Consider the following 24,798-nt stretch of genomic DNA (forward strand, 5'->3'; position numbering starts at 1 on the left):
ATTGGCCTGGGATCAAGGCCTAGCTCCACCACTTAGCAGCTGTGCTGCCTTGAGTAAGAAACTTAACCTCACATAGCACCAGACCCAGAATCTTTAACCTGAGAATGAAAAGTACTTAACTGGCAGAGTGATTATGAGATTTAGAGGTATATATAAAGTATCTGCTTCATAGCAAGTGCTCAATAAATGGTGAAATACACTCATCATACTCCACATTTTTAATTTTTAAGAAGTACATAATTTTCAACCCAGTTTATGGAGGATGCTTTTCCTAACTACTGCCTCTGTTGTTGAATATTTTAAGTTTTTCCCAATCTTCATTTTACAATTAATGCCACAGTAAACATCATGAATATTGTTTATCTTCTGAATTATTTTAAGACAAATCCTTATGATACGCTTCATTAGAACAAAGGATATGGATATCATTTGTATGGATTTTAATGCATATTGTCAAATAGGGATCCAAAATGAATTAGGGAATAATTCTTTAAAATGTCGAGTATACCAGTTAGCTTGAAGACGTACCCAAATTAAATATTACACTTGCTTTTTTTCTTCAATAGATGTAAGTGGTATTTTTATTACTGTTTGGATTTGTGCTATAATAATTAATAATATTAGATTTTAAAATGTTGATTTTCCTTTTGTGTGACTGGACTGTTCATGTACTTTACTGATGAGGTTTACAAAGTGTATATATTATATGCATATACATAAGCATACACACATATATATATACACATTAATTTCATTTATGATACTTATCTCATTATATATTAAATTTTTATGTGTAACTTTATATTTATAGATTTTTCACTTTGTCCTACTATTTGAAATTTCTGTTCTAATACCAGTACTAGAGTTAAAATGCATTCCCATAGGTAGAAGCAATAGTCCTTTTCCTCACTCTCTTCTTCTTCTTTCTTTAGATTATTTGCCATCATCAAGATGGTGCCTTGAAAGATGAGTAAAATAAAACAAAATCCCTGACATGACTGATAAAGAAAAAGTCAAGGAAAAAATTAAAAATTATTGGAATAAAAAAGGAGACATGAGAGCAGCAGGGACTTTAAAAATAAAAAAATACTGGGGGCTGGCACCGTGGCCGAGTGGTTGAGTTCGCGCGCTCCGCTGCAGGCGGCCCAGTGTTTCGTTGGTTAGAATCCTGGGCGCGGACGTGGCACTGCTCGTCAAGCCGCGCTGGGGCAGCGTCCCACATGCCACAAGTGGAAGGACCTACAACGAAGAATATACAACTATGTACTGGGGGGCTTTGGGGAGAAAAAGGAAAAAAATAAAATCTTTAAAAAAAATTAAAAAAATTAAAAAATACTGTGAACAACTTTCTGCCACTCAATTAGAAAACTTAGACAAAATGGACAATTGCCTGCAAATGCAGATGTTACTTACTAAAACTAACTCAAGGGAAAATAGCAAACTTCAATGTATCTAAAACCGTGAAAGAAATTGAATAAGGAGTTCACAATCTACAATCAATAGAGTAGATAGATACATAGATAAAAAGCCAACCAACTCATACGTAGCTTCTGAATGACAAGGCTAGTTTACAGATTAAGTATCAGGATGTAATGAATTTCTAAAATCTGATCTAAGACTGATTTTATCAAAATTTGAAAGAGCTCTGTGATGTCCCTCTTTCTCTAGTGCCTTAATGCTATAGACTGAATATTTGTGTCCCCCGCCTCCACACTCATATGTTGAATCCTAACTTGATGGTCTTAAAAGGAGAGGCCTCTGGGGAGTGATTAGCACATGAGGGCGGAGCTCTCATGAATGGAATTAGTGCCCTTATAAAAGAGGCCCCGGAGAGATCCCTCCCCTCTTTCTTGTGTGAGGAGACACAAACAAAGATGGACACTGATGAATCAAAAAGAGGGCGCTCACCTGACACCGAATCTGCCTTCCGGCACCTTGATCTTGGATTTGTCATTTGTAAGCCACCTAGTCTGCGGGAATTTGTTATAGCAGCCCAAACGAACTAAAACACCTAAGCATGTGCTCATTTTGCTTAACGGTTAATCAGGGCTCTTTAAAGTGATGCAGATCAAGGAGGCTGGGGCCTCACAAATTGCCAAAGGTTGATTTTTAATGTTTTAATAAGTTAGAAACAAACTGAAGAATTTTACCACACTTCTAAAAGCAAAGAGTTCTTCACTTGATTATTGAGGTTTGTTGTTTTCTTTTCTATTTGTGTACGTGGTTTTAGAACAGGCTAATTTTGAGTAAAAGCCTTACATCCTAGTGTGCTCCTTCAGTTGGGGAATCCCTGTTCTGTATTTGAGATTCTCTGATTTACCAGCAGATGGACCTATTTGGTATTTTGTCTTCCAAGAAAGAGAACAGTTTTATATTCAGTGAGGTCCTCCTAACAAGGATTTAGACTACTGATCTTAAAACAAGATTTGAGTTTTTAAAATATAAACAATATCATCAGTATAAAATAATGAATAAAAGGTACTCATATATTTAGATAATGTGAATAAAAACCAACACCTGCAATGTTAAACCTCTTGGCTTAAGAAATAAAACACAGCCCGATAAATTTTTTAAATCAACTGTGCTTCCTCTCTGATCGTTTCCCTCCCCTCCCCACCCACATGAAACCTACCATAAATTACCAGCTACTTTAAAAAATAGTTTTACAGTATATGATCCCTAAATAATATAATATTTAATTTTTCCAGGTCTTGAAACTTACATAAAAGAACTCATACGTATTTTTCTCTGACTTGCTTTTTCACTCATCATCTTATTTCTGAGATTTATCCGTGTTGATATATATGTACGTCTCTAAGTGCATTTTTTAAACTGTCCTGTGATACTGCATTGTATAAATAGACTAAAATTCATTTATCCATTTCACTGATGTTGGACTTGCTTTTTTTCATTCAACACTCTGATTTCAAGATTTTCATTTTCATTCCTGCAGCTAAAACTTAGGTAAACATTCTTGATATACAATCTGTAATAATTCCAATACCAATCTTGGGAGTCTGACCCTTCAGTTCATTTTTTTTCCTGCTGATTTTTGTTCATTAGAGCTTGTGTCCTCCTGTGTTTTAGTAATTTTTTAAAAAAAGTTGTGAGTGCATGTTCCTTTGGTGATAATTCTCTAAAAATAATGTTTTGGTTTTTCCTCCATATTAATATGTCTTAATGAGCCACAAAGAACTCCCCAATCCTTTCATCTGGAGATGTTTGGCTAATGGTCTCTGTCTCTGTCTTTAGCAATGGAGAGGCAAGTGCCCTTTCTCTGGGGCAGAGAAATCCAGGGTTTGTTGTCTTCTCCAAAGTTGAGTAAGCTGGAAACCTGGTGACAAAGCTATTGCCATTGGCGCCTTTCACATGAGCCACATCAGGAGTCAGGCTGTCTCCCTCTGGCAGAAATCACACCTCTCTGTCCCAGGTTAGTGTGTGCAGTCAACATCCATTGGTTAGCAGAACTTGATGAAACAGCTAATTGATTTGGCCAAGCTCCAAAGCAATCTGGAAAATGCCAATCTGGGTGGTGCCCACAAAGATCTTCCTCATTTTCCACAACTTATACTTGGCTTCCTCAGGCATAATCTGATGAACAGCAAAGTGAGCCTTGGGTCACAGACCAGATGGAAATCTCACTGCTCTTGTCACTGGTGATGACATCCATAAAACCGGCAGAGTAGCTTATATAAGGGCAGAGCCTGCCATCAATCTTAAGTAACCACTGTGTGCAGATCTTCCTTGCTTTCTCTCCTGTCAGAGCACACTAGAGTCTGTTCCTCAGGAAAATGACGAGAAGGAGCAGCTTGTTGGGCTCAGTGGACGCACAAAGAGCAAAGTTAGTATGTCCAGCATTCAATGCTTTGGAGTTGCTACATGCTCAGGACCATGAGTCATGACTGTTCTAGACACAGAAAGAGCTGAAATCAATGTTTTCCATGAATTATACTGGGAAGACTTGCTTTGCTTCTGCCAGGTATATAGGGGCAGTGCCAACCTACGGCTACTTTAAAGTGAAATCTTGGCTTGGTGGTATTCAGACCAGGTGGGTAGCATGAATTAGGTCCCCAAACCTGCATGATCATGGGATTGTGGTTCAAAATTCTCAGAGGAGATTCTTTCTTCTTTTTTTCCTACTCATCCTAGAGCTGAGCCCAAAAAGATAAGTGTCCCTCTGCGTGGCTATTTTCTACAGTTTCTACCCCTTCTAGAGTTCCGGCTTATGCTAGAATCCTGGATTCTATTTCTCACCCTTGTCTAGACACAGACTTTGCCTCCTATCCGTTAGAGGCCTAATCTAGTTCCAGGCCTTCCAATTTCGAGTCACAAGAGATTGTTGCTGCGACCCTAACAATAACAATAACCAGATAAGCTACAAAATCGTAGTTTTTGTAACCCACCAGAGACCTGAGGTCAGAAATAAACCTAACTAAAGTAAAATCTAGAACTGAAAATCTAGGAAGTGAAGAGTCCTTCCCCTAAGAGTAGAAACTTATAGACATTTTCATCCTATTAAAGCAGCTGAGAGAGGAAGGGGTACATCCTAGTCGGTGATAAGGAAAAACCAGCCATAGCTTTTCACACACAAAGAAGCAAGGAAATGGAACCTACGATCACGAGAGAAAAGAAGTAGACCAAGAGGTGGATCAAATGTTGGAATTATGAGACAAGACTTTAAATACTACGAAAGTGTGTTAAAGGATCTAGTGGAAATGCTGAACAACATTCACGAACACAGGGGAACGTCAGCAGAGAGATGGAAACGATCAAAATGGATCAAATGGAAGGGCTGGAAGTGAAAAACACGGCACCATAAGTGAAGAATCCATTTGACGGAATCAGAAGCAGCTTGGACACAGAGGGAGAAAAAGATCTAAAAACTTAAAGATAGTATAAATTATATAAACTGAAACACAAAAAATGAAAAAAAAAATAGAAAGTACAACAAAGTATCTGAGTTATATAGGACACATGCATACAATTAGAGTACCAGAGGAAAAGGAGAAGAAATGGGGCTGAAGAAATAGTTGAAGAGATAATGGCTGAAAATATTCCAAAATTGTTGAAAGATGTCAATTAGCAAATGCCAAGCAAGATAAGCATGCACACGCGCGCGCACACACACACACACAGAGCAAACAGTATACCCAGGCACATCAGACTCCAACTGCTGAGAACTAAGATAAAGACGCAATCTTAAAAGTAGCCATAATATATTACATACAGGGAGACAACAATAAGAATTATTGGTGAATTCTCATTAGAAACAAGGTGGAAGGACAGCATTTAAGTACTTGAAGAAAAAAAAAAAGACAACCTAGAATTCTACATACAGCAAAATATATCCTGCAAAAACAAAGGCAAAATAGAGACCTTTTCAGATAGACAAAAGTGGAGAGGTTTCACCTCCAGAAGTGTGCACTGCAAGAAATGCTAGGAGCTATTCAGGCTGAAGGGAAATGATGCCAGATGGAAGCTCAGAGCTGAAGGAAGGAATGAAGAACCCAAGAGAAGTATGTGGGTGAATAAAAAAGACCAACTTCATTATGCTTAAGAGACGAACATACATTTGTATGTAAATTTCCTTTAAAGACTATGGACTATTTAAAGCAAAAATAATAACAGTGTTTTGTGCTGTTTACAGCATTTGTAGAAATAAAATACAGAACAGAGCACAAACTGTAGAGGAGGAGATAAACACAACCATATTGTTGCACGGTTCTTATATTGCTCACAAAATTGGTACAATACTATTTGAAAATAGACTATGATAAGTTACAGATGTATACTGTAATCTTTAAAACACCACTAAAAAATTCCTCAAACAAGCGTAGCTAGAGGAGTTAAAACGAAATTCTAAAAAGTTCTGCATACATTTTAAAGAAGGCAGAAAGGCCTTTCCCAGCTGTGGAGCAACGAACAGGGCAGTGGGTGAGGAGCGGGAGCTGGCTGCAGCGGCCAGGCTGGTTTCAGGGGCTGTGGGGAGTGAGACTGCTCCTCGTGCCCCAGATCCTCAGCAGACTGCTCAACTTGTCATTAGGAGCAGAGTGTCAGGGGCTGGTAGCACCTGGAGTGCCTGCATACGCAGAAATAACCAGGACACGCTGAGCTGCAGGGGCACAGGTGGCAGCAGGGACGGGCTGCTGCACTGCCTGCTAAGCTCCACAACCTAAATGCCTTGCTGGCTCTGCATACAAGGAGATGGTCGGCCTCTGACAGCTGGACCTGTCCTTGCTCTGTTAACTGTATGGTCTCTACCAATCAGTTCAGAAATATAAGGGAGCTTTACAGGCAGCATCAAGCCCAGTCATCACTTGTGCTCTGCAAATTGGCTTCTTTGATGAGGAATATTTCCAGGAGCAGACTGTCCACTGAGAGGGAATGAGGTGATCCACAGGAACTGTCACTGCCTATCTCATCCTCCTCCAGCAGCAACCGGATTCTGGAATCCACCTAGAGGAACTCGGGAGGAATGCGACTTGGAGAAACCCTTAATACTGGACAGACTGTCACCACTTGCTTCTCCTCTTGCAAATGCTCCTTTCAAGAAAGCTCATTTGCTACTCCATTGTGCACTGTCCTCAGACATGTGGGATAAATGCTGCCAGTTTAATTTGTAGGTAGAGAGTTCTCCATTGACACATGTTGGCAGTCTATTTTGATGGTTGGAGTTTTTGTTCATTCAGACCTAATGGTGCCTAGCAATATCCTTGACACTCTTGTATTGAGGCACTCCTGCGAAGGATTTACCATTATAATATGATGAGACGATCTCTGTAAAACATCTTAGTGGATGCTTTTCTGGGTGCGGGTATTTTGTGGTAGATAACTTTCAGCTGGGTATTTCCTTATACATTGTAGATGATTTATTTACACATTCTTTGTTACAGACTTTCTACCTCAAGTTTATGATGTATTAAAACTAACATTTCACTGCTTGCCTTCCTCAATACATTCTACAGCTTTTCATGCTATTTAAACAAGGTTTTAGCCTATTGATTAACCGTTATTTATTTTCAGGCCACATTATTAACCGTCTGGGTGACTCAGTGAAAGTTTTTTGCTGACAAAGCAAACATTTCAGTTCACATTGGTCAATCGCTTTTCCTCAAACTATCAAAACCTTTATCTTTCTTTGTCCATCAGGTATGGGTGGTAGAAAGATAATATGAAGGTATGTTGAATGGAAAAAACACTGGGGTAAGTTAATATGTCATATCATTTATGGCAAGATGATACACTTTTTAGATTTTAAAGATTCTGAGTGTAAACTAGGACTCCAGAAAGTAAACCACCCCCCTCAACTCAAAAAAAGTCTATTTAAACTCTAATATATTCATTAAAATATTTTATGAAAACCTTTTTAAAACAAGGCAGGAAAGGAGAAACAGAAAAGCAAATAGAAAACAGAGACAAATAAGAACAAATTCTGACATGGTATAATTCAGTCTGACCATCTTAATAATTATATTAAATATAAATGGACTAAAGATGTGGAAGCACCCTAAGTGCCCATCAACTGATGACTGGATAAAGAAGATGTGGTGTATATATATACAACGGAATACTACTCAGCCATAAAAAAGGATAAAATCATCCCATTCACAACAACATAGATGGACCTTGAGGGTATTACGTTAAGTGAAATAAGCCAGACAGAGAAAGGCAATCTCTGTATGACTCCACTCATATGTGGAAGTTAAATATGTAGACAAAGAGAACAGGTTAGTAGTTACCAGGAGAAAGTGGGGGGGGGGTGCACACAAAGGGTGAAGGGGTGCACCTACAACATGACTGACAAACAATAATGTACAACTGAAATTTCACAAGGTTGTAAACTGTCATAATCTCAATAAAAAGTTAAAAAAACAAACAAAAAATATATATAAATGGACTAAAACCCAAGCCCCAGGCCAGCAAATATCAGCTCAGGGAAATTGCTGGTTCCAGGGCTCCTTTTCTCTTGAAGGAATATCTTTTAAAAATTCTAGCTTCTGGTACAGCCTCTCTGGAAAACAGGCTGTTCTTCAAAAAGTAAAATCTAGAATTACCATAGGATCCAGCAATTCCACTTCTGGGTATGTAACCAAAAGAACTGAAAGTAGGGATTCAAATTGATACTTGTACACCAATGTTCATGGCAGCATTATTCACAATAGCAAAAGGCAGACACAACCCAAATGCCCATCAACAGATAAATGAATAAACAAAATGTGGTATATACAAACAATGAAAATATTATTCAGCCTGAAAAAGGAATAAAATTCTGATACATGCTACATAACGTAAACGAACCTTGAAAACATTATGCTGAGTGAAATAACGCAGACACAAAAAGACAGATATTGCATGACTCCAGTTAAATGAGGTCCTTAGAATAGCAAATTCATAAAGATGGAAAATAGAGTAGAAGTTCCCAGGGGTTGGAGGCAGCGGGGAAAGGAAGAGCCATTATTTAATGGGTACATAGTTTCTGTTTGGGATGGTGAAAAAGTTCTGGAAATGGATAGTGGTGATGGTTGCAAAATACTGTAAATGTACTTAAGGCCACTGAATTTGACATTAAAATGGTTAAAATAATAAGGTTTTTTTTATGTATATTTTACCACAATAAAAAAATGGGGAAAAATTCTAGCCTCAGATTATTTTCTCTACTTTATGTTCTAGTTGTTATGTTTAAAAAATGTTTTTCATATTTTATTCAGGCATTTATGTTTTGCCACATTGCTGAAAATGGCAGACCTCTAATTATCTTTTAATTTTTTTCTTGACCTAAATTCCTTTCTCATATGCATGAGCATACACACTCTGTCCCTCACTCCTGTCTTCTCTCTCTCTCACTCTCTTATTCCTCCCATCTCCCTCTCTCCCTTCCTCTCCCTTCCCCTATCCTAATGAATTTACAGATTTAATACAACTCCCATCAAAATCCAATGATGTTTTTACAGAAATAGAAAAACTCATCCTAAAATTCATGTGGAATCTTGAGGAACCCCCAAATAACTAAAATAATCTTGAAAAAGAAGAGCAAAGCTGGAGGACTCAGACTTTCTGATTTCAAAACTCGCTACAAAGCTGCAATAATCCAAACAGTGTGGTATTGGCATAAGACAGATGTATAGACCAACGGAATAGAACAGAGAGCCCAGAAATAAATCCTCACGTATATGGTCAAATGTTTTTTAACAAAGGTGCCAAAATCATTCAACAGGTTCTGGGAAAACTAGATATCCACATGCAAAAGAATGAAGTTAGACCCTTAACTAACATCATATACAAAAATTAATTCAAAATGGATTCATGACCTAAATGTAAGACCTAAAACTATAAAACTCTTAGAGGAAAACTTAGGACAAACGCTTCATGACATTGGATTTTGCAATAATTTCTTGGATATGATACCAAAGGTACAGGAAACAAAAGAAAAATAAACAAATTTGACTTCATGAAAAATTTTTTAAAATTGTGCATCGAAAGCCACTATCGGCAGAGTAAAAAGGCAACCCATAGAACAGGAGGAAATGTTTGCAAATCATATATCAGTTTTATTCTCTCTCTCTATATATACAGCTATATACTTTAGTATTAATATTCAGAATATATAGAGAACTCCAAATCTCAACAAAAACAAAAAACCCAAACAACCTGATTTAAAAATGGGCAAAAGAACAGACATTTTTCCAAAGAAGACATGCAAATGGCCAATAAGCATATGAAAAGATGCAAATCAAACTAGAGTAGTCTCCGCTTATCTGTGGTTTCAGTTACCCACGGGCAACTGTGGTCCAAATATATTAAGTGGGCAATTCCAGAAGTAAACAATTCCTAAGATTTAAATGATGTGCCCTTCTGAGTAGCATGGTGAAATCTTGGACTGGCCTGGGAGGCGGAGCATCTCTTTGTCCAGCATATCCATGCTGTATAGACTACTCACACATGAGACACTTAGTAGCAATCTTGGTTATCAGATTGACTGTCGCAGTATCGCAGTGTTTGCGTTCAAGTAACCCTTATTTACTTAACAACGGCCCCAAAGTGCAAGAGTAGTGATACTAGCAATTCAAATATGCTAAAGAGAAGCTGTAAAGTGCTTCCTTTAAGTGAAAAGGTGAAAATTCTCAACCTAATAAGGAAAGAAAAAAATTGTATGCTGAGGTTGTTAAGATCTACAGCATATAACTATTTTATTATTACAGCATATATTATAACTATTTTATTATTCGTTATTGTTAATCTCTTACTGTGCCTAACTTATAAATTAAATTTTATTATAGGTAAGTATATATGAGAAAAAACATAATATCCATAGGTTTTGGTACTATCTTTCATTCCAGGCATTCACTGGGGGGTCTTGGAACATATCCCCTCCAGGTAAGGGAAGGACTACCATACAATGAGAGACCACTTCACACCCATTAGGATGGCAACTATGAAAAAGAAACAGAGCAAATGTTGGTAAGGATGTGGAGAAATTGAAACTCTTGTGCACTGTTGGTGTCGTAAAATGGTGCAGCTGCTATGGAAAGCACTGTGGTAGTTCCTCAAAACATTAAAAATGGAATTACCATATGATCCAGCAATTCTACTTCTGAGTATATATTCCAAAGAATTGAAAGCAGGGACTTGAGCAGATATTTGTACACTCATAATCATAGCAGCATTATTCACAATAGCTAAAACATGGAAGCAACTCAAGCGTCCATCAACAGATGAATGGACAAGCAAAATGTATTATATACATACAATGGAATATTAATCAGCCTTAAAAAGGAAGGAAATTCTGACACATGCTACAACATGAATGAAACTTAAGAACATTATACTAAGTGAAAAAAGCCAGTCACAAAAAGACAAATACTGTGTGATTCCACTTACATGAGGTACTCAGGGTAGTTGAAACCTTAGAGACAGAAAGTTGAATGGTGGTTGCCAGGTTCTAGGAGGAAGGTGGAATGGGGAGTTATTGTTTAATGGATATAGAGTTTCAGATTTTCAAGATTAAAAATTGTTCTGGAAATGGATGGCAGTGATGGTTGCACAAAAATTGAATGTACTTCATACCAATGAACTGTATACTTATTGTATTAATATGGTGCATTACATAGATTTTTAGGTGTTAAACCAAACTTGCATTCCTGCAACCAAATCCCACTTGGTTAAGATGTACAACCTTTCTTATACGTATGTTGTTGGATTCAGTTTGCTACTGTTTTGCTGAAGATTGTTCATTCATATTCATAAGGGATATTGCTCTATAGCTGTCTTTTCTTGTAATATCTTTGTGTGGTTTCGGTATCAAGCTAACACTGATCTCAAAAACGAATTGGAAAGTATCCCCTCCTCTTCTATTCTTTGGAAGTATTTGTGAAGAATTAGTGTTAACTCTTCTTTAAAATGTGGGAAAATAGAGCTGTGAAGTTATCTGTTCCGGCCTTTTCTTTTGGGAAGTTTTTTGACTACTAATTCAATCTTTCTGTTTGTTTTAAGTCTATTCAGATTTTCTATTTCTCGTAGATTCAATTTCAGTAGTTGGCATATTTCTAGGAATTTGTCCATTTCATTGAGGTTATCAAATTTGTTGAGAGTATTTCCTTATAATCCATTCTATTTCTGTAAGGCTAGTAGTAACGTCTCCTTTTTTCATTCCTGACTTTAGTAATTTGAGTTTTCTCTTTTTTTCTCGGTCAGTCTAGGTAAAATTTTGTCACTTTGTTGATCTTTTCAAAGAACCAATTTTTGGGTTAAGTGGTTTTCTCTATTGTTTTTCTATTCTGTATTTCACATATAGATGTTCTAGTCTTGGTTATTTCCTTCCTTCTTCTTGTCTAGGGATGTTTACTCTTCTTTTTCTAGTTTAGGGTGGAAGATAAGGTTATTGATATGAGATCTTTCTTCTTTTATATATAAGTATCTAGTTACAATGTTCCCCTTAAGTACTGCTTTACCTTCATCTAGTAAGTTTTGGTATGTTGTGTTTTGTTTTCACTCATCTCAAAGTATTTTATCATTTCCCTCCTGATTTCTTCTTTGGCTCATTTGTTATTTAGGAATGTATTATTTAATTTCCCCACATCTCTAAATTTCCCAAATTTTCTTCTGTTATTGACCTCCAATTTCATTCCATTGTGGTAGAACATGCTTTATATGATTTCAATCTTTTAAAACTTATTGAGAATTGTCTTACAGCCTATCGTATGGTCTATGCTGAAGAACATTCCATGTACACTTGAGAATAATGTGTAGTCTGCCATTTTTTTCATGGCGTTCTGTAGATGTCTTGTAGGTCTGTTGGTTTGCACTGTCTCATGTTTCCTTGTTGATCTTCTGCCTGGTTGTTCTATCTATTATTGAAAGTAAAATACTGGAGTCTCCAACAATATTGTTGAATTATCTATTTCTTCAATTCTGTGGGTTTTTGTTTTTTATGCAGCTTAACATATATGTTAGGTCTTCCAAGGGATTAACCCTTCCATCACTACAAATCGTCCTTTGTCTCCAGTAACAATTTTTATGTTAAAGTCTATTTTGTCTGATACTAGCATAGCCACCCCAGTTCTATTTTGGTTGTTGTTTGCATGATATATCTTTTTTCCATCCTTTTACTTTCAACTTATTTATGTTTCATCTAAGATATCTCTTTTTTAGATAGCATATAACTGTGTCATGTTTTTAAAAATACATTCTTCCAATTTCTGTCTTTAAATGGAGTGTTTAATCCATTTACATTTGATTTAATTACTAATAAGGCAGGATTTACATCTGTTGTTTAGTTGTTTATTTCCTATATGTCTTAAGTCTTTTTGTCTCTCCATTCTTCTCTTAACCTTCACTTGTGTTAAACAGATATTTTGTAGTATGCCATTTTAATTGTCTGTCTCTTACTACTTTTAAAAATTACTCTCTTAGTGGTGATACTGGGGATTATAATTAACATCTTAACTTATAGAAATCTAGTTCAGATTAGTACCAACTTAATTGCAATAGCATAAAGAACTTTGCTCCTACATAGCTCTATTCCCTACCTCCTCCTTTGTGCTATTATTGTAGTATAAATTACATCTTTATACATTGACTGCTGATGCTTTTTTGCTTTTTGCAGTTATCTTCTAAATCATATAGGAGGAAAAAGATTTACAAGAAAAAAAATAAGTTTATACTGTCTTTTATATTTACCTGTGTAGTCACCATTACTGGTGCCCTTTATTTCTCTGTGTAGATTTGAATTGCTCTCTAGTGTCTTTTCATTTTTGCCCAAAGGACTCTCTTTAGTATGATGTGTAGAGCAGGTGTGCTGGTGACAAATTCTCTCATTGTTTATCTGGGAATATCTTCATTTCTTCTTCACTTTGGAAGGATAGTTTGCTGAATATAGAATTCTTGGTTGACATTCTTTTTTTTTTAAAGCACTTTGAATATGTCATCCTACTACCTGTTGGCCTCTGTGGGTTCAGATGAGAAATCAGCTGTTAATCTTATTGAGGATCCTTCATAAATGATGAGTTGCTTCTATCTTGCTGCTTTCAAAATTCTCTGTGTTTGGCTTTCAACAGTTTGATCATGATGTATCCTGGTGTGAATCTCTTTGAGTTGATCTTATGTGGAATTCACTGAACTTCTTAGACGTGTAGATTAATATTTTTCATCAAATTTTGGAAGTTTGAAGTCATTATTTTTAAAATATTCTTTCCTTTTTTCTCTTTCTCTCTCTCCTCTCCTTCTGGAAGCTACACAATAAAGATGTTAAAGAAATAGTCTCTCATAAATATGCATAAGCGAGACTGCTGATCTAAGAGCTGAGAGTGGTACTGGATCAGATTGAATCAAGTTAGTATACCACGACATCCTACTTTAATTATTTACTGAGTATTATTTCCTCTGAAAGACATAATGAGACAGAAAATTGCAATAAATGAATTTGTCACTTTGAAGAACTAGGTTACTATTCATTCACTCATTCAACAAACATTTATGACTTATCCCATCATCCAGTACTAAGTACCCCACAGTATTTTAATTGCAGAGTAAGGCAGCTAAGGGCTTTATTTGGTTGATAATAGACTGTATAGAACTGGGCACATGAAATTCAAAGAGCAATGACTCTCCTTTGAGACAGAAATTTCATTGAATTACAAGGGCCAGCCTAATCTAAAACACTGCTTTCTAGGTGGCTCTTCGAGGCTATGGCCATACAAAACTCCAGGTCAATGAACCTTATAAAAGCATGCAGGACTAATTTATGTGAGAATCAGGAAGAGAGGAAAAAACATCATATATCTTCAGGCAGGGGGCCGGCCCCATGGCTGACTGGTTAAGTTCACGCATTCCGCTTCGGTGACCCAGGGTTTCCTCAGTTCAGATCCTGGGCGTGGACATGGCACCACTCACCAGGTCATGCTGAAACGGTGTCCTACATAGCAGAGCCAGAGACACTCACAACTTTTGAGCTGCACTGGAAGAATCTATAACTAGAATATACAACTACGTACTGGGGGCCTTTGGGAAAAAGAAAAGATTGGCAACAGATGTTAGCTCAGGGGCCAATCTTTTTAAAAAAGTGTATATATATATCTTCAGGCAAAAAGGACTCTTCTCCTTGTGAAAAAGGCCAGTGAAAATACTTTAGAGCTTGCCTTGCCATGCTAAGCCAGGGTCACACTGCATAAAATGGATGGAGATGGGAGGTGGTGTGCTCTGCAGAAAAACCCAAAGTGTCCACTACAGTCTCCTTGTTGCCTATGCAATGTGCACATAAACAGATATGAAATTCCTCAAACTCCCCCCGGCAATCCAGGAATCCAGATTCTCTGGGAGACATCCATTTTTCTTAATCTGTTCTTTTGTTTAAGAACTACATGGTATATTCCCCAAATAGTCCAAGCACAAATATCAATGGTTGAAAGAGATCAGACAAACAGGGGCACCACTCCAGAACACATACCATCTTCCTCAGGAAATTGATACTAAGTTAAATAAAAGGACCCGTGAAACTTGTGGTTATCACTTTCTTGACTCAGCTTTGTGACAGTCGAATAATTTGGTCAGCCAAAATGGCCATGCCAGTTTCTATCTGTGAGGAAGAATTTCCTTGACAGTGTGCTTCAAGTCTATGCGTGAGGGGGGCTGAGGAAAGGAATTTCCAATAGAAGGTTGTACTACTTCAGCATTCCACTTTCTATGAATGTTGGTACTTGAGTTCGGATATTGCAATCATACATAAGCAATCATATTTACCAGATGTTTTTTTTCTAGCACTACAACTTTTTTAAACCCATAGTTAGTGTCACATTGATTTTATTTCTTGGGAGGAAAAAGTGCTTATGGGTTGTGCTCAGTCCTTAAGCTCTGAGATCTCAGCTCAAAGGCCTCACCTATGGGTATAGATGGGTCCTACTATGTCACTGACATCCTCCCAGACTCCCCATATGAATGTGCTTTATAATAGAAAGCATTATGACTTTTGGGATGGGGCATACATCCACACATACACAAAGTGCAGAGGAGACATAGGAATGTAGGGGGGAGCTGTGCCTTTTCACGGTGTGGTAGGTGGCTTCTAACATGCCTCCCAGCATTCCTGTCCCCTGGTGTTCATGCTTTTGTGTGTGGGCTGCACTTAGTAGTGATTTGCTAACAAATATATGGCTAAGGTGATGGGATGTTACTTAACAGGTTAGGTTAGAAAAGATTATGACTCCCAACTTGTTTACAACACACACTCTCTCTGGCTCGTCTCACACTTGCTGTGATGAAGCAACATGCAGAGGCCCTCAAGGCATGGAACTAGGGGTGGCCTCCAGTCAATCACCAGGGAGGAACTGAGGCCCTCAGACCACCAGGCCCTGAGGAACTGAATCCTGCCAATAACCCATGTACATAAACTTGGCAGCAGTTCCTTCCCCAGATAAGCCTTCAGACAAGATCACAGCCCTAGCCAACACCATGATAGCAGCTTTGTGAGGGAAGCAGAGAGCCCAGCTAAGCCATGCCTAGATTCCTGACAGAAATTTAAGATAATAAATGTGTGTGGTCTTACGCTTCCAATTTTGGAGGTAATCTGCTATACAGCAATAGATAATACATATGGCTATCCCCATTCCAGTTTACTAATATCCCATAATATCATAATCAGCACATGAATTTTAGGGTATCACAAACAATTCGGGTACTGAAATTCAGCAAGGTACATGTTTTTCTGACTCTCAGCTAGCAGCCTCATATCAGTCACCTCTTTCCTTAACAAAGTTACTTATTTGTGTGGCTGTTGCCTGTCTGCTTGGGCTGCAACTTTTTCAACATATCAATCTCTTCTTTCTCTCTGTCTGTCTCACTCTCTTTGTCTCTTTCTTCGTGTCTCTGTCTCTGTCTGTCTCTCTCTTGACTTTTTACTATAGCCTAAAAAAAAAAAAAGAGAGAGAAGAAAGAGCTAGCATTCCAACATCATGTTCTCTATATCACATCACCAAGCATTCCAGCGTGGGGGATACTCTGTCCAGGGCAAGCGAGAACAAGCCCTGCCAGTTTTCCCACCTAAGATGGAGGATTCTTCCTTGTATTCCTCTCATCCTACTGTGACTTAATCAGTTTTATAGGTTTTCCTTTTTTAAACATTGAGTTTAAATTCCTATCACATAAGATCAATCATTTTAAGGTGTACAATTCAGTGACATTTCGTACGTTCACAGTGCTGTGCAACCATCACTTTGATCTAGTTCCAAAACATTTCACCACCCCAAAAGGAAACCTCATATCCATTAAACAATCACTCTCCATTTCCCATGGCAACCACTGATCTGCTTTGTCTCTGTGGATTTACCTATTCTGGATATTTCATATAAATTAAATCTATAATATGTGACCTACTACGTCTGGTTTCTTTCACTTAGAGTCAGTTCTATATTTTAAGGTCATTTTCAAAAGCCCATTTCAAGTATTGATTTTGTATTAGCTATGACTCTTTGGCAGGAAGTTATGAAACTTGAACACGCGTCCACCCCTAGATTAGGAGAACAAAGTACACATTCAGAAAGAGTTCCACGAGGAACACTTTTCAGATAATCTCATCGCTTGATATGATATGCTTTGTCTATGGAACGCACTGTGGACAGTGGATCACGCCCACGGACAGTGGACCATGCCCCTGGAATCACATGTTTTACCATGTATCTCATCACCACAAAGCAGCTGGCACTAAAGAACAGTAGAATGGCCTGTTAAAAATTCAATTATAGCTGAATAGCTAAGCGACATCATCTTGACGGGTTGATGTGCTCTCATACAAAATGCAGCGTTATGTTCTAAACCAGCAACAACTTATAATACTATTTCTTCCACAGGCAGAATATATATTTTTCTCTCCCTTTTCCTTCTCTTATATATGTCATAATGGTAAATATTAAAAATTTAATTTTATACAAGGTTGTAATCTATCATAATCTTAATTAAAAAAAATTTAATTTTAGGTTACACAATATCAAAGGATGATTGTCATTGTAATAGGAAAAGAATGATCATTACCCAGATATAGCTACAGTGACTCACAGAATCGTGAGTCTCCCTTTTTTAGGAGAGGGTGGATGTCTTTGAACAAGGGATAGCTGCATTATATTAGGCAGACACGGGGTGTTTTTGCTATTGCTTTTGTTTGAAGGATAAACATAGGCAGAAGGGGTTGTAAGAATGTTGAGTAACCAGTGGTTGGACTGTGCCAGCTTGTCTGCTGTTGACTCAGCACTACTCCAGCTCTTTCTATGCTTTCATCTTTAAAGGGCTGGAAGCACAGCAACTACATTTCCAGGAATCCCTTGTCAACAAGCTTCCAATTTATGGAAATTTGGAAGATGGAAGAGACGTAGAAACCATTATTTCTCCTTTCAAGGTGGATTTATTGGTAAAAGGCAGATATGAAGTTTCCAACAGCTTTTGGATGAACTTTTACAAATCACCCAACTCAGTGCTGGTGGCAGCTGAGATCACTGACAACTGTTACCACTATTCTCCACTTCCTGAGTTTCTGAAAGGCAGTGCACTTCTCACTGACTTCCACTCCCCATCCCCTTTCGATGATTTTATAAGCTTTAATTCATCTTACTAAAGCCCTCACTATTAAAATACCTAGAATAGTTTGTGCTTTCCCGAATGAACTATGACAAATGTATGCAATAAAACATCCATGATATATATATATGCTTAGCAATCAGAATATCTGACTGAAATGATTCAATTTTCAGTTCCATTTTCTATTACAAGCTTGTCTTCTAGTTTTTATACCTGAAATATGGATCCAAAGAGCTGAGCTTAATGATTTCACTCAGGGTATCTCAACATCAGCACTCCTGGCATATTGAGCTGAATAATTCTTTGTTGTGGGGGGGTCTTGTGCACTGTAGGAGATTTAGCAGAATCCCAGGCCTCTACCCACTGGATGCCATTAGCACCACCTCCCTCCCCTCTCAAATTGTGATGTGTCAAAGGAAAATGTCTCCAGATATTTTCAAATGTTCCCTGGGGAACAAAATTTCCCCCAGTTTAGAACTATTGGTATACAAGAACTCTCTGTACTCTTTTTGAAAATTTTCCATGAGTCTAAAATTATTCCAAAATAAAAAGTTAAAAAAAAATCTTCCCATCAAAACTCCAGACACAGATGGCTTCACCAGTGAAGTCTTCCAACTGTTTAAGAAAGAAACAACACCAATCTCACACAAACTTTTCAAGGACTGGTAACAGAAGGAATATTTTTCAAATCATTTTATGAGGCCAGCATAAGCTTCATACTCAAATCTGACAAAGATATTCTAAGAAAGGAAAATTACAAACTAATCTCACCCAAATATATAGATACAAAAATCCTAAACAAATATTAGCAAAATAATCCTAAGCAGAAATAAGACTATATCAAGGCCTGTTAGGTTTCTTCCAAGAAAGCAAAGTTGGTTTAATACCAAAAATGGAATAAATGGAAATTCACTACGTTAACAGACAAAGGAGAAAAATCATGCAGTCATCTCAACAGATGCAAAAAAGGGATTTGATAAAATTTTCAAAATCATTTCATAAAATCTCTTAGCAAATCAGAAATAGATAGAAAACTATTGGAATTAATGAACAAATTTAGCAAGATTCCTGGATATAGGATCAGTATACAATAATAAATTGTATTTCTATATACGAACAACCAATTTGAAAATGAAAATTTTAAAATAATACAATTCCCTCCTTGGTATTTGTCCAAAGGAGTTGAAAACTTATATCCACACAAAAACCTGCACACACATCTTCGTAGCAGCTTTATTCATAATTTACAAAACTTGGAAGCAACCAAAATGTCCTTCAGTTTGTAAGTGGATAAATAAACTGCAGTACAGCCAGACATTGGAATATTATTCAGTGCTGAAAAGAAATGAACTATCAAGCCATGAATAGGCATGGAGGAAGCTCAAATGCATATTATTAAATGAAAGAAGCCAATCTGAAAAGGCTACATACTGTATGATTCCAACTATATGACATTTTGGAAAAGGCAAAACTACGGAGATAGTAAAAATATCAGTGGTTGCCAGGCATTGAGGAGTGGATAGGGTAGAAAAGGATACATAGATGGAACACAGAGTATTTTTGGGGCAATGAAAATACTCTATATGATACTATAACGATGGATGCATATCATTACATATTTGTCCAAAGCTATAGAATGTACAACACCAAGAGTGAACCCGAATGTTAACTATGGAATTGAGTGATTATCATGTGTCAATGTAGGTTCATCAGTTGTAACAAATCTACCACTCTGGTGCAGGATGTTGATAATGACGGAAGCTACATATGTTTGGATCAGGGTGTATAAGGGAAATCTCTGTACATCCCCTTAATTTTGCTGTGAATATAAAACTGCTCTAAAAAATGAAGTCTTTTTTAAAAAAAGCAAAAAAATAAATTTAAATTGCTTCAAATGCATCAAATATCTAGGAAGGAATCTAATGAAAACTGTACAAGATATCTACACAAAAAAATTATTAAGCATTACTGAAAGAAATTAAAGGATACCTTCAAAAATGGAAGAACATACCAAGTTTGTGAGTTGGAAGACTCAATGTAAAATTATCAGGTCATCTCATATCAACCTGTAGACCCAAGACAATCACAATCAATGCCAGGAGGATTTTTTTGTGAAAACTGATAATCTGATTATAAAATTTATATGGAAGTGCAAAGGGCCAGAATAGCCAAGATGAGCCTTAAAGAGAAAAACAAAGTTGGAGGTTTTATACTACCGGATATCAAGTCTTATAAACCTTCCCAAATGAAGACAAGGTGGTATTGGTGCAAGAATAGTTCGGGGGAGCAAAATGGCGGGGTGAGCTGACCCAGGATTCTCTCCCCTCCAAAATACAACAAAAGATTGGGAGAACTGAATTTCAGAGAATAAACATAATGCCAGCTCGTTAGAGACCTACAATACCAAGAAGGCAGAGATCATAACCTTGCTTACACCTTCGGAGGCGCCAGAACGGTAGGAGAGAACATCGCTCCCTCCCCTAGAGTCTGCGATTGCTGTGGCGCGGGTCGGGAAGGAGCGGGGGAGGGGCCGCGCGGCTGGGGATCATCCAGGACTCCTGCCGCTGATTCAGTGGAGACCCACTGACGGGGGGAAAGCTTCCGTCCGCGGGGACCCTATAAATCAAGGGCCTTGGGAGACCAGAGAACAGAACTGATCTAAACCCAGACCGGCGCCTGTGAGTAACAGCCCCTCCCCGCTAACAAAACCAGTGGGCGCAGCCATCTTGCCCCGAAGGCGGAGAGCTAACACGCCGCTCTCGACCCCCATCTAGTGGCGACAGGCTGTAACTGCAACTGAATTCTACCACCATGAGAAAAAACTGCTCCTCTACCATCCAGCAATTTATAAAAGCCCCAGACCAGAAGGAAAACAATAAAAACACAGAATTAAGTCCTGAGGACTTGGAATTAGGTAAACTAAGTGATAATGAATTCAGAGCAGCTATAATCAAAAAACTCAATGAGGTAGAGAGAAAGATAGAGAAACAAGCTGATTTCTGGAGTTACTTCACAAAAGAGATTGAAATCATAAAGAAGAATCAAACAGAATTACTTGAGATGAAAAACACAATGGACCAGATAAAACAGAATACGGATTCCCTGAATGCCCGTGTAGACAACCTAGAGGAGCAAATCAGCATAATCGAGGACAGACAGGCTGAGTGGCGCCAGACAGAGGAAGAAAGAGAAATAAGAATTTAAAAAAATGAGTAAAATCTCCGAGAGATAATGGATTCAATGAGGAGTAAGAACATAAGGATCATAGGAATTCCCGAGAATATGGAAAAGGAAAATGGAGCAGAAAGTGTGCTTAATGAAATTATTGAAGAGAATTTCCCAAATCTAGGGATCAATGGAGAAATGTGTGTAGAGGAAAGTTTTAGATCTCCTAGATTTGTCAATGTAAAAAGACCCACCGCATGGCACATAATAGTAAAGTTGGCAAATAGGAATGATAAGGAAAGAATACTCGGGGAAGTAAGAAAAAAAAGGGAATAACCTATAAAGGAGCCCCTATCAGACTGTCAGTGGATTTCTCTACAGAAACCCTACAAGCTAGGAGAGAATGGAGTGATATATTCAAAGCTTTAAAGGATAAAAACCTTCAGCCAAGAATACTCTATCCAGCAAGAATTTCTTTCAGATATGAGGGAGAAATTAAATCTTTTCCAGACAAACAAAAGTTAAGGGAATTTGTAACTAAAAGCCCTCCATTACAAGAAATCCTCAAGAAGGCTCTCATACTTGAAAAAAGAAAAAAGGGAGAAAGGGGACACAAGCCACAGACTAGGGAGACCGATGGATAGAACCAGAACAGGATAGCAAATATTCAACTATAGCATCAGGGTAAAAATAAGGAAACTACCAAAACAAGGACGATCTTAGCACTCTAACTACAAATTAATAAGACGAGTTGGAATAAAAAATGAAAATAATTATTTAGGAGGGGAAGAGCAAAGGGTCTAAATCAGTACTGGTCGAGTAAGTAAGAGACCACCAGAGAATAGACTATATTATACACGAGATTCTAAATACAAACTTCAAGGTAGACACTAAAATAAAGTACAGAACAGAGTCACAAATCATAGATAAGGAAAAATCTAAGAAACCCAGCATAAGAAATTGCAGTATTAAATGGGTAGTCTAAAGCACACAGGAAAAGAAACACAGGAAAACAAGATAATGAGCGACAGATTGACAGCACTAAGTCCACATGCATCAATAGTCACTCTCAATGTGAACGGATTGAACTCTCCAATAAAAAGACACAGAGTGGCAAAATGGATTAAAGAACAAGATCCAACAATTTGTTGCCTCCAGGAAACACACCTCAGCCCCAAGGACAAACACAGACTCAGGGTGAAGGGGTGGAGGACAATACTTCAAGCAAATAGCAAGGAAAAAAAGGCAGGTGTTGCAATTCTCATATCACACCAAGTGGATTTCAAAATAAGACAGGTAAAGAGAGACACAGAGGGACAATATATAATGATCAAAGGGACACTTCATCAGGAAGAAATAACGCTTATAAATATCTATGCACCCAACACAGGAGCACCAAGATTCATAAAGCAACTATTAACAGACCTGAAGGAAGATGTTAAAAACAACACAATAATAGTAGGGGACCTCAACACCCCACTCACATCAATGGACAGATCATCCAGACAGAAAATCAACAAGGAAATAGTGGAGCTGAACGAAAAACTAAAACAATTGGACTTAATAGACATATATAGATCACTCCACCCTGAAGGAGCTGAATACACATTCTTCTCAAGTGCACATGGAACATTCTCTAGGATAGACCATATGTTGGGAAACAAGGCAAGCCTCTACAAATTTAAAAAAATTGAAATAATAACAAGCATCTTCTCAGATCATAGTGCTATAAGGCTAGAAATTAATTACAAGAAAAAAGCTGAGAAAGGCACAAAGATGTGGAGACTAAACAACACACTACTGAACAAGCAATGGATCATTGAAGAAATTAAAGAAGAAATAAAAAAATACCTAGAAACAAATGAAAATGATAGCATGCCATACCAACTCATATGGGATACAGCAAAAGCTGTATTAAGAGGAAAATTCATCGCAATACAGGCACATCTTAACAAACAAGAAAAATCCCAAATAAGCAACCTTAAAGCACACCTAACTGAACTAGAGAAAAAAGAACAAATGAAGCCCAAAGTCAGCAGAAGGAGAGAAATAATAAAAATCAGAGCAGAAATAAATACTATTGAAACGAAAAAGGCAGTAGAAAGGATCAATGAGACAAAGAGCTGGTTTTTTGAGAAGATAAATAAAATTGACAAACCACTAGCCAGACTTACAAAGAAAAAAAGGGAGAAAGCTCAAATAAACAAAATCAGAAATGAGCGAGGAGAAATAACAACAGACTCTGCAGAAATGCAACAGATTATAAGAGAATACTACAAAAAACTATATGCCAACAGAATGGATAACCTAGAGGAAATGGATAAATTCCTGGACTCCTACAATCTCCCAAAGCTCACTCAAGAAGAGGCAGACAATTTGAACAGACCAATCACAAGGAAAGAGATTGAAACAGCAATCAAAAGCATCCCAAAGAATAAAACCCCAGGACCAGATGGCTTTCCTGGGGAATTCTACCAAACTTTCAGAGAGGATTTAATACCTATCCTTTTCAAGCTATTCCAAAATATTAGGGAAGATGGAACACTTCTTAACACATTCTATGAGGCCAACATCACGCTGATACCAAAACCTGACAAGGACACCACGAAAAAAGAGAACTACAGGCCAATATCACTGATGAACATAGATGCAAAAATTCTAAACAAAATTTTGGCAACCAGAATTCAGCAATTCATCAAAAGAATCATACATCAGGATCAGGTGGGATTCATACCAGGGACACAGGGATGGTTCAACATCCGCAAATCAATCAACGTGATACACCACATCAACAAACTGAGGAATAAAAACCACATGATCATCTCAATAGATGCAGAGAAGGCATTTGACAAGATCCAACAGCCATTTATGATAAAAACTCTGAACAAAATGGGCATAGAAGGAAACTACCTCAACATAATAAAGGCCAAATATGACAAACCCATAGCCAACATCATACTCAATGGGCAAAAACTGAAACCCATCCCCCTGAAAACAGGAACAAGACAAGGATGCCCTCTATCACCACTCTTATTTAACATAGTACTGGAGGCCCTGGCCAGAGCAATCAGGCAAGAAAAAGGAATAAAAGGAATCCAAATAGGGAGGGAAGAAGTGAAACTCTCGCTGTTTGCAGACGACATGATCTTATATATAGAAAACCCCAAAGAATCCATTGGAAAACTGTTAGAAGTAATCAACAACTACAGCAAAGTTGCAGGGTATAAAATCAATTTGCATAAATCAGTAGCATTTCTATACTCCAGTAATGAACCAACAGAAAAAGAACTCAAGAATACAATACCATTCACAATCGCAACAAAAAGAATAAAATACCTTGGGGTAAATTTAACTAAGGAAGTGAAGGACCTATATAATGAAAATTACAAGGCCTTTCTGAGAGAATTGGATGACGACATAAGGAGATGGAAAGACATTCCATGTACATGGATTGGAAGAATAAACATAGTTAAAATGTCCATTCTACCTAAAGCAATCTACAGATTCAACGCCATCCCAATCAGAATCCCAATGACATTCTTTACAGAATTAGAACAAAGAATCCTAAAATTCATA

General features: G+C 37.5%; 1 long non-coding RNA gene across 2 annotated transcripts in view; it reads right to left on the reverse strand.

Moving 5' to 3' along the window:
* Positions 1 to 24,798, reverse strand: part of LOC138925100 (uncharacterized) — an 89,224-nt gene that overhangs the window by 53,161 nt on the left and 11,265 nt on the right. The gene's annotated exons all lie outside the window — the stretch shown is intronic.

Source organism: Equus caballus, chromosome 7 (assembly GCF_041296265.1).
Source record: "Equus caballus isolate H_3958 breed thoroughbred chromosome 7, TB-T2T, whole genome shotgun sequence".
Lineage (NCBI taxonomy): Eukaryota > Metazoa > Chordata > Mammalia > Perissodactyla > Equidae > Equus > Equus caballus.